We start from the raw sequence: 13,361 nt of genomic DNA on the forward strand, positions 1-13,361 counted from the left end.
TTACCAGAAGCTCTGAAAGACAGTTCAGAATATATTGCATCACATTTTCTGATGTCCAGAAATGTGCAAGTGTCAATTTTGTATTTTAACTCCTTCCTTTTACCTGACTATCAGGGAAGCGTGATTGAGGCTGACCTGACATGTCATGATGTCGACTTGCTAGGTGGGGTTCGCAAGGGACATTAACCTTGGAGTTATCGGTAAGACAACTTTCTTTCTAATTTACTTTGGTGAGATTAAAGGGCTTTGGGTGGGAGGGGTTGGCCTGGGGGGAGGAGGTAATCTCCACAGCCCTGATCACTGGAATATTGTTGAAAATCTACTTCTGCCATGGAGAGATTCCAAGCACTGAAAATAAAGTGACTGGTGCTTCAAGAGAAAAATGGGTGGTGCTATTTTAGAGATGCTGGAAGCATAAATGGTTTTGAACACTTTTTTTTTCTTCTGTAATCAAAGCCAGATGTATATATATATTTTTTTCCTATCATGAGAAAGCAAAGAACTTAGAGCACACTTCTTCAAAGTCTTAAGAATGCTGTAAAAATGTGTCCAAGTAGATCTTTGCAATAAAATTTTATCTTGAAAATGAGAACCAAAACTGGCATATCATGAGTTTGGATCATTTACCTTCTGAATATGACAATCCTATCATGTAACAGTTGTGAATGAATTTCTGATAAACTGAGGGGCACTTACAGCTGGTCCCAGTAGAAAACATCAGGAGAACAGGACTTAAATTGTCATAGTTGTTTGTTTCTTTCTGGGTAAGGTGTGTTATGTGTATTATAGGCAAATAGCAAAAGCTGAAGATGGATTTTGGAAGCGTTGCAGATGAAACTTAAAATACTTGGGCATCTTGATAGAAGGAGTCCCTCATGGCACCTGCTTACCTTGCACATTTCTTTCCTCCGCCAGCAGGGTTGAAACTTTCTTTTCCTGAGTCCACGATGCAGTGCTTGGAAAGGAGCAGAGAAGTTGAAAGAGCTTAGTGGGCTATAGAAGGATTTCCAGTTTAGTCACTCGTTAGCAAGAAGTTGAAGGGCATGCCAGTTCTAGGAACGACATCGATAGAGAAGAAATGTAACTGGTTGGGTGGAGGTATCTATAATAATTTCTGGTATGAAAATATATTTAGTTATTCCCAGGTGTACCTTGCTTGGAATACATTTCTTTGATAACACTCTACTGCACCCAACTTCGACTGCAGAGAAGTTATTCTTTACCCTTTTTAATTCCGAGTAACGAGTGTGAAATGCACCAGTACCTGCTTACATGACAGTATTCCAACATACCTTGAGACATTTCAGTGTGAGCATGCAGTGAATGCATACCTAACCTGCATTTTAACAGGATGTGGAAGTAACGTAGATTTTGTGACAGGAAAGAAAATTTAATGTGGGAGAACATTCAGCTGTCTTAACAACGAATGCTCTCTCTTTCAGTTCCTTGCTGTGCTTACGTTTCTGCAGGAGTTGAAGCAGTGAAACCGGCACAGACTGAAAGAGCTGTGTTTAAAAATAGTTCAGGTGTGTAATTAAGGCAGAATCGTAATGCGTGCACTCAGAAGAACTGGATAGAAGTTGTAAAAGCAGTAACTTTGATATTTTGATGTTTCCTGTCTTTGCTTTCTTTAACCAGTTCCTGGATGCGTTGTTGGTTTGCTTGTTGTTAGGTGTGATCTCAAACCCTACTTGAATTTAGTTTTCAAATACAGTGTGTTATGAGTGAGCAAAAAAGTGCAGCTCAATGCTGGCAGCAGCTGGAGAGCAAGCACCAACGTGTATAGGAATGCCATTTTATATTCCATATCTGTTTTATAAGACCACAGATTTTAAACTCATCCTTACACGTTTTCACTCAAAACCAGTTGTACTTACGTTGTTCTTTCTGTTGATGTGGATGTGCTTCATCCTCGTTTTTGTTTTGTTCAGTGCTTGTAGCACCTTATCTGCAAGCATTTAACATGCTATTTTGTGGAAATACTGTTGATTTCAACAGCCAAATCGTTTCAGTTAATACAGTTTTCCCAGGGAACTTTGATGAGGAGATTTGTTCAGTGTGGAGAATTCTGCTTTGCTCAGAGTTTATAAGCAGCCAAAAGGAGCCCTGTAAGTTATGTTTGACAGGATATATTTTCGTTGCCATCCACTTAGTTATCAGTCATTTTCACCTTCGCTTACCCAGTAAAACCAGGATAAATGATTCTTCCTGTGAGACAGCAGATGAAGACTGTTCGTATTCATCGCTTTATTTTCACTCTTGCCAATCATGGCATGAAATGCATCCTAATCCTCCTGTGATTCCTGTCTCATTGTTTCTGCTTGGATTGTTGCCTGTGACTGCATTTCAGGTATTTAGGTTGTTTGGAGGCGAAGGAGCAGCAAAATATTTTCTGCTTATCTTTTTGTTTTGAACATACTGGAAAGGGAAGAGGTCCAGGCCTTCTGGAAAAGTAGAGAAGCCACGGTGCTGAGGAAGTCTGAGCCTGCAGCTCTTTGCCAGAAGCTGTGAGAGCTCTTAGTTTTGAAGACTATCCTCTTGTCTGCCTTCAATATAAACCTTACCAGAAGAGAAGTGCTTGAAGTGGGCTGTTCCTCCTCATCAGGTCTTTGTCCCAGAGCTTTTCTGTGGTCTTGCTCTGAGTGGGAATGTACTCAAAACCTGCTCTGAAGGTCAGGATGCACTCCCTGAGGTGGATCTTTTGAGTGCTAAGGAATAAAATACTCCTATTTACAGTCAGAACAATCTGTTCCTTTGGATGTCTCAGAGGGGCTCTGAACGTTGCACATCAGGTGAGGATAACTGTGTCTGTCATCCAGCTGTCAGGCCTCTTAGGCAATTCCACATTCCCTTCCAGAACTGAACTCAGTTGTTTGATCCAGGTGTTCCATGTTAGAGAACTATTTGTGCAGGAGAGGCTTTGACATCTCTTTATCTTTCTAATACGTAATAAACTTATGGATTAAATAAAATCACTGAGCAAGGATGTGTGCAGAGAAAGCTACACCTTCCAGACTTCACAAGGCTTTTCAGGTGTGAAAGGCAATTCTGAAGAATAGAGCTTCTCCTTCCACAATTTCATTGGAAATGGCGTCAAGTATTCTTTTAGCAGCTGGGCTCAAGCTTAAGAGAGAAGCAGCAAAAGAGCATCAAATGACTGGCTACGTAGATAGGTGTTGCTGAAAAGAGATGCAAACATGCTAGCACTTGAGTATAGTGGTTTTATAGTGGATGACAAGATCTTAGTGCAAAAACAGCAAGAGTGGGTTGATTCAGCAAGCAATGCTTGAACCCTAGTAGCAGTAAATGCTTTTCTCTTACTGTTCTGTCCCATTCCTCCCCCTACTCCATCAAACGGGAAACAGTAATAATGGATTTTTAATTAAATTTGAACTTGTTGAAGGAATACATTGAGAAGTGCTGTTGTGTTGCAGAAGTTTGAAGTCTAGTTGAAGGCTTAGAGTCCAACTCAAGCTGGAATCACCATCATTCTCAGAGGTGGTGTTTAGAATGTTTGTTCCTTTAATTTGCTAGTTTTCACTTAAATCTTTTACATCAATTCATAGTTTTCTGTTCTCTAATAATATAAAAGCCGTAAATTTGGGTGCTGTGGGATTGTATGATGACACTTACTGCAAGGTAGAGGGTTTTGACAGACTGAGAAAGATTGCTTGTTTGGTTTTCTGTTTTTTGGTAGGCTTGTCTGTTGTGAACTGACAGCCATGTATTTTCAGTTACAGCTGCAAATATGGCATTTTAAGCATAAAGGTTTTCTACTGATCTGGACTCTCCGTGTTGTTTGTATCAGGGTTAGCTATGAAAGGTTTCTACTGCAAGGTATATACAGGGTTTCCAGAGAGCCACAGCTTGGGGAACCCCTGCAGAGCTCCCAGAGGAGGATCATGACAGTGACTTTGGGAGTCCGCCACTCTCACTGTGACGCTTTCTTCCTCCTGTTGTACTTACGTCTGCCTGAACTCTCAAGAAGGAAACTTCAGTTTGTTAATAAACCCTTTCCTCACCAACCAGGGTATGAATACAGCTAATTTAATATATCCCAAGTCTGTTTGCTTTGCGTTTTTGTATCACTGGGAGGCAGCGATATGAAAGCAGTGCGTGTTGAACTGTGCAGCTTGTAGATTCTTTAAGAATCTGTCTTAAAAATACAGCTGCAACAGGAAGATGGGAAAGTAGTTTCCAGGAGTGAATAGAACTGTGAGTACTGCTGAAACACTACATTGTCTTCAACCACTCTGTTCCTTTCAAAGGAATTGTAGTGAGCATCATTTACTATTCCTGTATACTCAGCCATTATTCTACACTAACTTGCTTTTCTACTTCTGTGCCTCTGCATTTTGGTTTTTCAGTTGCACGTTATACGTGTATACTCTGTGGTTGATGCATGTTCTTCCCTTCTTAATGCCATATGTGTCTTTTGATTAACTACTGTTTAAGTGATACAGAGAGCTGCACATTTGCTGAATCCAGCATACTAGGAAAAGAAATTGTAGTTAACGTGCCTAAAAAGGTATACAAGAACAGCCTTACTGAAAATACTGAAAGAACCCAGTTCTTTTTGTTTAGTAGAATTATGGATAATACCATACCTTCCTTTATTTGGCCAAATTGGGGATGTTCCTTCAGATGTGAGTTCTTGGAGACGTTTATCTGGAGAAACTTCACCACCCAAATACTTGTAGTGCGAGTAGTTTTTACCAGTTTAGCACCTGGTCTTTTGGTTTTCACTTTTTCCTCTGTTCCCACTGCCAGAACTCTTCATCTGACAAACCATCTGGAGCAAGAAGCAAGTTCTTCCAAACAGTGATTTCTTTCATCTCGGGTAGATGAGTATCTGGTGGTTTTCAGTTGTACAGATGTTTCTCAGTGCAAGAAAGCAGTTCTTTCTAATGCAGGCACTTCTCTTGCTAGTGCTTAGTATGCACTGGGGAGCTGATCTAAGACAACGCTGATGTTTTAATTCTCTGGTTTGGGTTTGTGTACAATTGAGGATGATACATGTGGAAGAGCCAGAATACTGCCTTCCTTTATTCAAATGACAATTTAAAAAAAAAAAAAAACTGGTGATAATGTGCCCTATACAGGAGGGAAGATTTGATTGAGGGAAGATTGAAGGAGGGAAGATTTAGGTTGGATGTTAGGGGGAAGTTCTTTACTAGGAGAGTGGTTAGGCCCTGGAACGGGCTGCCCAGGGAGGTTGTGGATGCCCCGTCCTTGGACGTGTTTAAGGCCAGGTTGGACGGGGTCCTGGGCAACCTGATCTGAATGTGGATGTTTGGTGGCCCTGCTAGGCAGGGGGGTTGGAACTACATGATCCTTGAGGTCCCTTCCAACCCGGGTGATTCTGTGATTCTGTGATATACAAGGCTAGAAAGAATGAGGAGTGGAGTGGGATGTACGTGGTGCTACTGTTCTGCCAGCTAAAGATAGGGAGTAAAATGTGATACAGATGAGTGTGGAAAGATGTCAAGATGTGGCATCTCTTGTTCATTACAACAGCTTTTAGTAGGGCTGTGCTCTAACTTCCTGCTCTGAAATCAGCTGATAAGATAGGCAGCACATTTTTGGTTCTTGCTGTTTGACTGAAATCTCCCTGTACCTGAACAACACACTGGGACAGTTTATTTCTGGAACCAATCAGCATTCTTCCCTCGCAGTGTGCTCATCATGAAAGCAGGTCTTATTGGAGTGCCCATTACTGTGCACTTCTCAAACAAGAGCAGGTGAAGTCACCTCAGGTCTCTGAAACAAAAACACATAGGAAGTCTTTGAAAATCCTGAACTAGAATAAAAATGTCCAAGGGAATTTTTGCATGGGCGAAGGATTGCAAGCACCAGCATCAAAATTGTACTGAAGTTGCATTAAAAGAAATCTGTTGTAGTCAGATGATGTCTCTCTCGTCTTTGTTCTTGCATCTTAGATTTTCTAAAGATGATACTTAAGGACGGAGTAGCAGCAGCATTTGGGTAGGGAGAAGATCGCCTGATAAAGCTACGTGTTGTTTTAGGAGTTTTTAAAAATTATTTTTAAAGAATGCTTAATGTGAACTGCATCTTTCCATTGTAATCTCCTCCTCTGTTGTTCAATTAGTCATTCTAGGAGTGCACCCTTTCTCAGTGGGGGTACAGAATAAACTGCTGTACAGGCATAATGGAAGTCTTGCTTAGTGTGAAATCTCAGCTTTCGAAAGCGAGAAGGTGCTCCTAGACTTGGTGGCCAGCAGAGTGGTAGCAAGTAAGTAACAGTAACTGAGTTCTGTGCTGCCTTCTGTTGCTGTGTGCTTTTCAGCTTGAGATCCTACATGCTTGGAATGCTAACAAGTTACGTGCTTGTATTAATCATCTCTGTTCAAACATGTTGTATTTCTTAGGAAGCTCCCAGTTATGACTGAAAATATGTAGTACAGGGAAAAAACATACTTGAACTTTTTTATATATTAAAATGTGTATCATTCAGATGCTGAGCTGGACCTAGCCCTGGATACAGCTGTGTGTTGAGGCTGAGCTTTGTTCTTGAATAGGGGTGTAGAATAATTCACATGGATTCTCTGTTGGCAGCTGCTGAATCTGTTGGTAGGTGACAGTGTCTGAATTTATGAATCTTCTGTGCAATAGAAACTGCAGTATAGAAATATGTGATAGGACCTCCAGGGGGAAGCATAGGACAGGAAAGACCACACTGGTTTCTAGCAGAGCCAGACTTTCTGATACACAGAGCCTTTGCTTGTGATAGCAATAAATCTTTTCTGTACCAAATTGAGACTACATAATCTTCATCTTGAAGAATAACACTGTCAGGCTTTAATAGCAAAAGATTGGAAAGGACTCATTACTCATGGAGATAAGACTACCTGATGAAAAACGAGATGCGGTATGTGATTAAACACTTAGACCCTCTGCTAATTATATTCCTGGTTCAGTTCAGTCATTACAGCAATTCAGTGCAGGTGTGTGCTGTCTGGAAGAAGAGGAGTAATGGTAGAATTGAAAGAAGCAAAAGTCCAGAGCTGTGTAAAAAAAATAAAATAAAAATAATAATAATTTTTTTTATAAATTGCATAAATAAAACATCTTAGAAATGATACTTGTCTGCACAGCAATTGGAAATCAAGCTCCAAAAAACCCCTTTTTTTATTTCTTCAGTATGTAAGTGCCTGGTCCCTTTTATCTACTAATAATGTTTTAGCTTCTGTTCTCATCTTGTCTCACGTTACCCCAGAAGAATGTGCATGGTGCCATATGAACTGAGCAAGATGGTAAGTTAATCGTCTTTATACTTCAGAAGTTTGATTGCAGGCTTTTTTGGATACATTTCATTCCTGGTGTGGATACGGCAGGGTGCTGTACTGCACCACAGCATCAAGTGAAAGCATCCCACCAATGTTCTGAAATGTATGAAGAAATGAGAAAGAATGCATTTCCCCTGGGGGAATCCCAGCCTGCAGGAATGCTGTGATACTGAAGAGCTCAGGCAGCTCTGCAGCATGGAGCTGCTCTTCAGCTTCTGAATGATGCATCTCATCAACTGGGGTTCTAACAGGAGGGAAAGGGCTTCTGAGAGCACAGACATTGGTCACATCACAGCTTCTTGTGCTCTGTACCACATTCTTACCCTTATTAAAATAATACCCAGTATAATCAAACTATACTTCGCCAGTTACATCGAGGCTAATTTTGGCCTGGTGCTTTCAGCATTAGAGTAGCTCAGGCAGACTTCTTGATGGAAGTATTTTTGAGTGCTTTTTACAGTCCTGCACACAAATTTCAGTTGTATCCTGATGTAAGAAGTTTTAGCACCCCAGCACTGTGCTGTAGCAGATCATGTTGGCCTTGGGATGGCGGAGGATGGCTTTTCAATGTCTGCAGACTACATGGGGGAAAAAGAACACCAAAAAGGAACTGTCAAGTGGAGAAATGAGGGCACAGATCATAGGAATCTCTCTTTTCTTTTTGATATTATTGTTGTATTTTTAAATATACTTTTCTGAGTGTTTTCTAGGTTTCCTGGACTTAGGCTCTGTCCCTATCAACCTCTCATATGATTCATCGCGCACTGCAGTCAGAAGGCTTGACTTGCATTTCTCTTTTGCTTTAGAGCTAATTCTCCATGCCAACATTCACAACAACAAAATTGAGTAGGGAAGCGAATATTTCACTTTTTCTTGAGTTTCAGTTGAAGTGTTTAGGAAGTTGGACCTTGATTAGCTTTTGGTAGAGCTGAAATAGAGGAATAGTTACATAACTGCCCAGCTGTTTGTGAGAAAACACCTTGATTTGAAGTGACTCAGATGGCACCAGTGCCTTCTGAGAGGTGCCTGCTGCTTTGCAGGGCTCATGTGGAGTAATTGGGAGACTTCATAATACTGTGTGATTTTAAAAAAAATAAATAAATAAAGGGAGAGCAAAATAAAAATCAATCATGCTTTGCCTTAACAGATTCCAGTGTCTGCTTTTTGGTTGTTCTGTTTTCGTTTTTGTTTTTTGCATGATCTGTGTTGAGAGAAGAAGAAAACAAAAGAATAGCCCTGGTGTTTTGTTTATCCTTGATGTAGGGAAGAACTGCATAGTACTGCATCTTCTGGATAGAGAAGGGCAGGCATTTGGAAGCTGAAGGTTGATAAGATACAGTGCAACTTCTGTCTCTTGGCCTTTAGTGCCCTTTGCAGTGCTGGAAGTTTTGTTTTTGTTGCATGTTTCTCAGTTTCTCATTTTGGTGTTTTGATGGTATTCCAGATGGAAGTATTAGGGAGGGGGAAGACGAACATCTAGACTGGAGAAGAAAGTTAGTTAATTTATCGGACCCTAATACCTAGGAAGGAGGAGATGGGGTTCCTTCCATAATGATGTTCCTGTGGTGGGATGTAATGAAGGGAAGGGAGCAGGGATCCCTGAGTGGAGCTGCTGAGGTCCTCTTAAACCAAGCTGGTTTGTCATGCTCCAGGTCAGATAAATCTGTATTGTCAGGTTGTGCGCAGAAAGGTCTTAAGCTGTTTCCAGAGTAGATATGACCCTGAAAGCAATGGGTTCGTATACATCTTGTGCTGGATTCCTGAGGCCTGGCTCAGCACAGAGCTGATGCGTGGCTGACTTTATTCCTGCTCAGAGGACTGACTGTACGTGTTAAGGAGCACCTTGGAGATCTGATTCCCCTGAAGGAATGCTCACGTGGAGTAATGAATGTGCTTTCTGGAATTGCACAGTCACGAGGATTCTGACAGCAGTGACGTGCTCTAGAAGCATCAATGTCTGCTGGTTCTCCTATAGTTGTTAACTGCTTATTTTCAGTTGTCAAATCCTTTCATTCTGTCTCTTCTGTATACTGGCTCTCTTCTGAGTTCAGGTGGCTCCTGCTGCCACTCAGCACGTGCTGCATCAGGTGGGAAAGGTGGGCCTGGCATTCAGATTTGCAGCAGTTCCTCTGCCTGCAGCTCCTGCTTCATTCACAGATGTGCAAAGCCTGGCACACGTGGGGCCTTTCCAGTTTCTCTCATGAGCTCAGTGAAAGGGTGTTTCCTGCTCTTAGCAAAATCCTAACAAACCAAGAAATCAGCAGTCAAAACTACATAGCTTTGCTTGCAACTTTTCACCTCTTGATATTCTGTGGTCCTTTTCCATTTGGGCTTTGACCCTTTCCTTTTGAAATGGGCCTTCCAGCCTCCTAGTCGTGTTCACAAGAAGCGAAAGTGTGACAGTCCTTTCATTCCTTGCAGTGGGCTCCTGGTCACAAAACACCCTCTGGCAGTGCTCACTTGGCCTTGAGGTGGGGCTGCCTGGGCTGTGAGGTATTGCTGCACATCTGGGGTGTGCAGTGGTTCCTGATTCCTCTGCTCTGCTCAGGTCTTCACGTTTCTGAAGTGCAACCTTTAATGCTTCTGGTGACAGCTTCATCTTCCAGAACAGTGCAGGAGACAGCAGACAAGATGATATCAAAGCTTTTCGGGCGCTGGGGTATTGCACACTTGACTGGTTCATTGACATGGTATCAGTTTGGGTTTTTTTGTTTTGTTTTTAAATGCAAATTACACTTCTTGTGACCCAAGAATTCACTTAGTCTCGGATTTCAGCTTGTTCTGAGCAAGCTTTACAGCTTCATGCCTGCAGGCTGATGGTAGAAGTCCATCAACCATTGTTTCTTGCTGTTATTGTTGGTCAGATCCACTTGAGATGAGAGATTTTCTTCTAAATGTCTTAACCTCTGCTGAGCCGTGGCAGGACGATCAGCCTGGTTGTGTATGGCTGTGTGAGCCTTCATCTCCTTGCGGTTCAAGCAGTTGAGGTAGCTTCTGAATCTCAACATTCTTTGTTTTTCCCAAATTAGTTTGTGTTTCATCTCTGCTGCTTTTACCATTAGGTTTAGAAGATGCTCTCTGGGCAGTGCCTTTCTGGCACGTAGCATTGCCAAGGCTTGGGTAAGCAATGAGGAACTTTGTAGCCTGGTTGTTTGTCATTCCTCTGAATACACTGCATTCATTCCCATCTTTGCCTGTTCCTAGTAGGTTTATCTTTTTTCTGTGCTTAAAAAAAAATCCCAGTGTACAACAGGAGAAACTTAAAAAGAAAGCTTTATCACTGAAACTGAAGAATGGGGATATTTATTTACTTACACTGGACCAAATTGAAGACAAACTGATATTCAAGGACTAAAGTGTAAAATAGCCTAAATACCTTTGGCTGGAATATCCCATTTCTTTTAGTAAGCTGACGCAGTAACTTGGGTTACCTCTGCCTCCCTTGTTTCCATATTTAATCCTGTATTTTAATTTGTAGGTATTTGTGGAGATGGACACTGTTTATTTTGAAGAACTGCTCAAGATCTTTCCAAATATAACTCAGTAATTTGGGATATTTGATGGCTGTTGTGCTTCCTTTCAATTACCTTTGGCTTTATTCTCCCAGAGAGGCGGCAGAATAATCTTACACTTAGCTCAAGTGGCATTTTCCTTAAACTGCCTGTGTATTTGACAGTTGATTAGCTATTGATATAGTATTATTACTGGAAATCTCCATAAAACTCATCACATTAATGAGAAGGACGGCCCAGTCTTTGCTGGGATTTTTGTGTCTGTTTTGTACACGTTATTTTTAAGGAGAGATCACATTTCTGCATTCGTATCTGCTAACCTCCCACTTCTTTTCCTTGGTGTAGGACTGGAGGGCCTGAACTCTGCTGCAGCGGCTTTCTCCCCTTTAAAGTGTAATGATCTCAACTCTGGTCTGTTTTTAGATGCTGAAGGACAGAGACTGTGATGAGCACTAACAGCGATGTGCAACGTGAACTGATGGCAGGTATTCATATCTAGTCCTCGTAGTCTGAGATAAATATGGAAGCCATAGGTGCAGAGTGACTTCTGTGGATTCCTCTGTTCTGGACGAATATTTCAGTGTTGATAGAAACATTTGTTTCCATAGCGTGTCCAAGAGCTGTTCTGCAGTGGAGAAGGTAAGTTCATACGTGTGGGCAGGGGGTGGACAACCAAACCCTTAATCTGTTCTGATTTTTTTTTTTTCTCTGACCCAGTCCTTAGAGTTTTATTGGACAGATGTTGGACTGATCAGACAGCTGCTGAAACCATGAAGAATTGGGGCATATTTTTATCACTGGGGAGGAAAAGAGATACCTAAGATTTTTAGCCTTTCCACGATGCTCTCAGACGCGTTGTTGAATTTTAGGGTGTTTCTGTATGGATCCAGATTGCAATATGCTGTAATTATATTTGTTGTCTTTTGAAACACAGACTCAGGTGCAGTTCAGTGTCATTCTCTGTTCATTTTCCTGATTGAGGATTACTGTCTCTGCAGTGCTTGTTGCTTGAAACTATTCCGTTGCCAGTGTTTATTTCTGTTTTACAAGTTCAGCTGGGTCCTCTTTGCTTTATGGTGAGGGACTGCTGCTGGCTATTAGCTGTGCTTTAAAGACAAACATTCCTATTTTCATTCAAGTTCAGATTGTGTTTGCTCTGAAACCCAGTGGAAGTGTTAGCTGTGTCTCAGCTCCCTGATTTGGGTTGATAGGACTTGCCTGTGAATCTTGTTCTGACAGATCATTACCTCCCTGGACTCCTTCCTTAGCTAACTTATCAAAGAATTCAGGTACGCTTTGCTAGGTAAAACTGTGTGTAGACAGCAGGGATTTGTTGTTCATGGGAGGAGGGAGGGGGGAGGAATTCATAGCATGGAAACATGAAATCTGAATCAGTTTGAATTTAAAAATAAACATCTAGGAGATTCAGTATCTTAATGCTGTGGGTTGGAAGAATGCTGGAGAAGCTCTTGAATATGAGATTTTTTTTTTTAAAGTGTCAATAAAATTGTGTGCAATCTGTGCTATTGCAGTAAATAGAAACTGTACCATGGATTAGCTCATCTTCCAGAAGAACCCCAGCATCTGCCTGCCGTGGCAAGTGATCTGAGGAGCTCCAGGTGGGTGTGCTACATGTGTATCGAGTCTTCTCTCTAGACAGTGTACTCTATGAACTGCACATGCATTGTATAATTGTTTCCTACCTGGTCCTTTTGTAATGTCCATTTGTTTGTTTGTTTTTCAAATAAACATCTTTTGAAGTCATTACTTTGTGGGTGTTTTCCAAGGGTCTGAGTGTTCTCTTGTGTTGCTAGTCCTAGCTGATGTATTTATTCTCTTTGGATCAAACAGGGAAAAGGAGCAGAGAAAGTCATAATTGCTTCAGTTGGGTGCAATTTTATTTTAAGCTGCCGTGGCAAAATGCAAACCCTTCTTTCTAAAGACTTTCTGTTTCGAGTATTTTTTTGGAGAGCCCTTAGCAGAGGGAACATAATTCTAAGCAAACCTGAAGAAACTTCTCACAACACAAAATTTATTCTGAATTTACATTTGGAAAGCAGTGATCAATTAGAGCTTAGCATCTTGTGACTCTACTCTCCTGTGAAATACTGAATCCTGTGGGAACCTTCAGCTGTATGAAGTGGAGTAGCCCTGCACTTGCAGGAATAATAAAGGTTTGGCTTAATCTTGGCTCATTAGGTCCCCTCACCTGGGAGCAATGAGAAGAGCAGAACACACCCAGTGGTCTTTAACACCTCGCTGTCTTTGAAGTCTTCCATTGGATTTCTTTTTTTCAGGCATTAGGGGGTAAAGGTGCCCTGTGTGCTGCCATGGGTGCTGATCTGTGTGTGCATTTATGTATTTACTGAGGAATTCCTTTCTAGAAAAGTATTCAGGCATGTCATGTTGTTCAGCCTGGCTTCGTTTTTCATTTCATATCTGCAGTCATTTCCAGAATCACTCTGATGCTCTTTTTTCCCCTATGCTTATTCCTTTTCACATGCTATGTGCCAGTCCTGCTGAGCAGCAAGTGCTTTCTAAT

The 13,361-nt window shown here is 41.4% G+C and overlaps 1 long non-coding RNA gene across 1 annotated transcript; it reads left to right on the forward strand.

Moving 5' to 3' along the window:
- The first annotated feature begins 260 nt into the window (after window positions 1-260).
- Window positions 261-12,583, forward strand: LOC122187747. The gene is made up of 3 exons (XR_006181408.1): window positions 261-1,098; window positions 1,443-1,526; window positions 11,243-12,583. It is a non-coding gene; the product is annotated as an uncharacterized LOC122187747 (long non-coding RNA).
- The last annotated feature ends 778 nt before the right edge of the window (window positions 12,584-13,361 follow it).

Source organism: Lagopus leucura, unplaced genomic scaffold (assembly GCF_019238085.1).
Source record: "Lagopus leucura isolate 7727_CA_CO unplaced genomic scaffold, USGS_WTPT01 Super-Scaffold_100051, whole genome shotgun sequence".
Taxonomy (NCBI): domain Eukaryota; kingdom Metazoa; phylum Chordata; class Aves; order Galliformes; family Phasianidae; genus Lagopus; species Lagopus leucura.